Genomic DNA, 5,293 nt, shown 5'->3' with positions numbered 1-5,293 from the left:
CAATGCAAAGCAATGATTCACTGTGCATTTGTGTAGAATACATTTCCAGCCTCAGAAAGCCACCTAGGAATCAGACTGTGTCAGACAAACTCTTTTTAATTAATTATTCCATCTTTCCATCCACTTCCCAGACCCTCTCCGTCAATTCCAGCCGTGTGGGATTCAGACAGTTCAATTAGGCTCGACTCTTCCCTCGGAAAACGTTTCCATTCTTCGATTTAAGGCTGCTGATCTACACCAGACTCGTGAAGAGCACGTTTCAAACACTGCATTTTTCAGCACCATATCGATGTTTTACAGAAAATACCAAAAAGTTCTGAGAAATGCTTTTCCCGGATGCTCCCAATCCACTCGTACGCGTCTCTCTCGTAATGTTAGATTAAACAGACAGACGGATGACTGACTGTGGCCATGCTTTTAATAATTATCATTATGATGGTCTTAATTATTATAACTATGACTCTATATTCACATTTGTAAAATTACAATTGATAAGCTAAAGAAAATATAACTGTTTGCAAAACTCAACGCCACAATTATGGCTGCCAAACCATAGAAGTAAAGTAACAGCAAACCTGAATGCTTGATATTGATTGATATTCATGATGTATTTTTTCACTATTTAGCATGTCTTTAGGAAGCTATTAGTTATAAAAACCTTATTAATTAGGCAAAATCTGCCTCCAAATATTTGTTTAGTTTAGTTTAGTTTAGTATACTTTATTGTCGTTTTTCAGGAAATTTGTCTTGGACTCAAAGCTGCAGTAGTACACAACATACATACACACATAACCAAAAAAAGGGCTCAACATACATACACACTCAACCAAAAAGAAAGAAGGAATATATAAATATATAAAATTAATATATATTTAATATATAAAAAAATAAAAATAAATTCATAACAATGACTACATCTTGCTATTTAACATATTAATAGGTACAGGAATAAATCGTTTTTTGTAACGATTACTCTTACAAAGTGGGACTCTATTAGCCTGGAAATCCAGATCTAAATCTGAAAGATTAATGGTCTGGCATCGACTAATGAAACTCGTCCAGCTCGAGGGGCGGCACCAAGCATGCATTTGAAAATCTCACTGCAAGCAATTGGATAACACAACGACCAATCACAACAAGTTATCGCTTAGCTACCAGCGGAGCTAACTGGTAGATTAGACTCTTGCCGTATCCGGTCGGCAAAACAGCAAAAACGCCCTTCTTGCAAAGGAAGGATTCGAGCGCCGTCTTCTGTTCCTCTTTTAGATAAAAAGCCAAGTCTAACTCGTTCATTGTAGCGGCCAAAGCCGTTTCAAACAACTGGTGTTCATCCATAGCCATCTTGCAATGTTTACTAATGACTTCGACGTCGCAGCGCTGTCGTCATCTCGCCTCTGGCCCGCCTATATCAGATAACCCGATGTGATTGGTGCAGCTCAGATAGAGGGGCATATTTAAAGGTGAACTAAGTAACTTTTTTTACCTTAACTGAACAGCTTCGGAGTCATTGGAATGGTTATTTTACTTATTTCGGGTTGAATGGTGGTCGTTTCGCACCCCCCTGGTGCCCGTGAGCGGAAAATACGCACTTGCAACTTTGAGCCGGCGGGCCGCCGGCCACTGCGTCAGGAAGTCTCGCGTGATATCAGGTCTCGCGATGTAAACAATTGCTTTACGGCCAAAAGAAATCTGCTAAAATGCTGTCATTATTGCGCTCCCTCACGCTGTCCGAACCCGAATGAAGAAGACGTTTTAAAGAATGTCCCATCTGCTTTGATGTCGTTGATCTATAGCCTCTGGTGTCTGAGAATCACCAACGAGTTTTTACAACAGTGTTGTCAAATATCTATTCCGAAGCTGTGGGGGGAGCTCTAGAGAGAAACCTGTGAGCAAAAAGCGAGAATACAGCGAAGAAATCCCGAAGCTACTGAGTGCTGCTTTAATGAGCATCATTACTCGACGCCAGAGTCACTCGCTGAGCAAATTCAACTTGATTACCAGGGTAGGACTCTATACCGTCTCCCTGATGGCAGAAGCTGATACATTGGAAATAAAACATGGCTTGAATCACTCACTATTGTCTGTACATTCTTAAAAACCAACGATGCATAGATTAATTGTAGTGTTGTATATTCTCTTACACCCATAACTTTCATTGCAATTTTAACAAGACGTGCAAGCTGTGATTTTAATTGCACTGAAAGATTGCCATAGCAAGCTTGCATCCCATAATTTAAAAGACTACCTTAAAACGGCATAATAAAATAATTGCATAATTCTCTGATTTACACCAAACAGCCTTCAAGTCTTCTTAAAAAATACAATCGTTGCTGGAATTTCGAACTAAGATAATCAATGTGGGCTTTGCAAGTAAATGAACAATCAATGACCACACCGAGATACTTATAGATATCCACCAGCTCAATCATATTATCATGAATGATAACTGGGCTGTAATCACCTAATCTTTTTGGATCCACTATCATCTCCTTCGTTTTTAAAGCATTTACAATAAGATGATTTACATTGCACCACCGCACAACATTCTCATTTTCGGACTGATAAGCTGATATATCATGATCTTTCCCTAACAAACTCGATATCACAGTGTCATTGGAGTATTTGATAATATAGTTATTCTTAGAAGTCAGTAGAAATGTTCCAAAACTGCAATTCTGGCCATTTAGGGTGTCAAAATTTCACCATTTTTTTATTTTTATATATTTTTTGATACACTAAGTGAAAGTTTTAAATTCATTTGAAACACAATTGTATATAAGCTTGTTTCCGCCACTGAATAAAAAATAAAACGGGTAATTGCGATGATAAAACTTGCAAAAACAACTTGCCTCAAGCTCCATTAGCACAATTGGCATCGCGTCCATATTCTCCTCTTTGGCTTCTTCCTATTTCTTCCAGCTCACATAAAAAACACAATTGCCAAAGTGCGATTTATCTTGCTCTATTTGTTCACCACTAGCGCATGCTGATGACGTTTTATTCTTCTACACTATCTGCCGTCGTTGCCTATGATTCAATAGGTGTCATCATCGTACAATCTACATACATGTCCTAACCAAGTTTATTAGATCCATGTCGTACAGTGTGATTTATAATGATCTTATTCGCCTTATTTTCGAACGCGGAAGTAAATATGGGTCCAATTTCCGTTTTTTGTGCGGCACTTCCGTTTCCTCACTTCCCTGGGCTAACTAACGATATCGATCGCGAAGGATTATGCAGAGTTGACAGAAAAATGTTACACATGCCGTAGCAGATGAATACAACACCCGCCTCACCCAGTTCGGGTACCGGACCTGGTTGAAACACTCATGCATCTAGCTGGCAGAGTGCCAAACTTCGCCCGGCGCCTTCAGCACCGCCCTAAACACAGTCGAGCCAACGCTGGACTAATATATCTATGGAGGTATTTTGTCATGTCAAATGTATCAATAATGCCATCAGAATGCAACCAAAGCACAGGATAGCAATAAGTAGATGTAAATCTTACAAAATAAATGCCATGATCATGATCATGCCATGATGACAAGATTTTATACAGGAGTTACTATAATGATTTTGTTTCTCCTTGGAGTTTTTATTGGGACTTCGTATCCCAGCCACTTTTCTGGCATCAGGTGGTCTTCTGTAGGTCTTGTGTTCACGAAATGAAAAGAACAAACATACGGTCGCTTCGGTGGTTTCTTCAAATGTAAAGCTTTTAACCACAGGCAAAGGGATTCCTCATTCTTCGGCGGGGGGTAAAGGTCGTAGGGCGCCTCGCATCCACATTCAGCTCTCGAACGCGTTCGATGATTAAAACACTCCTGCTCCAAGTAAGTTAAATCTTTCTTTTGTACCAGGTATTATGACAACCTCTAACTGGACAAACAATCCCGGTCTTCCTCGAAGCCATAACGATGAGTTAGTTGTCACGAAGACTTGTTTGATTAACCGCTACGGTGAAAAGTGAGTTAGCTCGCCAGTGACCGGAAGTGCCTGACCCAGTAGCGCGGGAAGGGGGGGGGGGGCTGTGGGGGCTGCAGCCCCCTCGTCAGAGCATCAGCACCCCCAAGTGGGGGGCTGTGGACTAACATAATATTGTACTTTAAAAACGTGAAATAAAATAAATAAATAAATGGACAGCGTTAACTAACTCTCTTATGCCTAATGTAGAGAGTGTACAAGCTACGGAGAAAATGAAATAAAGTTTGAATTTGTCATGCTTTGTTCCGATCAGAGCACGTGAGTGGAGATCGAGCCCATTTCTGAATATTCAGCTCCCTCGCTCATTCCGCTCAGGGTCGCTCGCTCAACCCAGAATGGCCTGCTGGTTCGAAAATATGTGGAATAAGGGCTGCCTCCGACTAAAGTTTTTTTCTAGTCGACTAGTAGTTGTTCATTTAAGCCATTAGTGGACAAATCGTCCCTTTATATACATTTTATTACTTAAAAAGGCTATACAGGATAATGAGCGTGCACATAATATAGCCGCACTCAAGCACACGGCCACACGCATAAAGATTGCCACAAAGAACCGGTAAAAGTATGAATGTGTCAAAAATAGCAAGGAGACATTTAATTGCTTATTAATAAACTGGTGTTTTCTGTGTCTCTGCAAAGATGAAGTTGACGATGCAGACTCGCCATGAACGCCAGAGAGAAATGCACATTTCATATGGATTACATAATCAGAGTGTAGCCTATTTCTTTTCGTTTTGAATAGTTTCGTTTAAAAGTAGACATTTCAAGCTTTCTATAATAGATAGCCTATATTTCTCAAATCTGTGAGGCACAAGCTGAGTTTCAGCGCCCTCAGTTCACGTGCAATGCAAGTGATTGTGCCGGCGCCTTATTACACTGTCTGCTATATATTTGCTTCTTATTTATTAAATACAGGCAATTGGTTGAAAAAACATTGATCAAAATAAAGATACAATTTATACAAAACGAAAATATTTTAAAAATAGTCTTTCTACAAAACAAAACTCAATGAAGTGGTCAAAATCATGTCTTACCCACTCCATGTCGTCATATTGCGTATCTCATGATGTATCTTTATCTTTATCATGCTGCATATGCTCACTTTCATAATCAACATTGATTAAATTAAAAAATAACATTAGCCTATAATATTTAAACATAAATATGAAACTAAATGTTTTCTTTAATGGCTACAACACATATACAGTACAGAGAAATTTCATGTCTTTGTCGTCAGCCACAACATAATGACGTCACATATTTTCCAACCCAGCCCTCAGCCCCCCTCGCATGAAACAGCTTCCAGCGC

This window comes from Leuciscus leuciscus (assembly GCF_965113295.1).
Source record: "Leuciscus leuciscus genome assembly, chromosome: 14".
Classification (NCBI taxonomy): Eukaryota; Metazoa; Chordata; class Actinopteri; order Cypriniformes; family Leuciscidae; genus Leuciscus; species Leuciscus leuciscus.
This window is presented reverse-complemented; position numbering follows the sequence as displayed.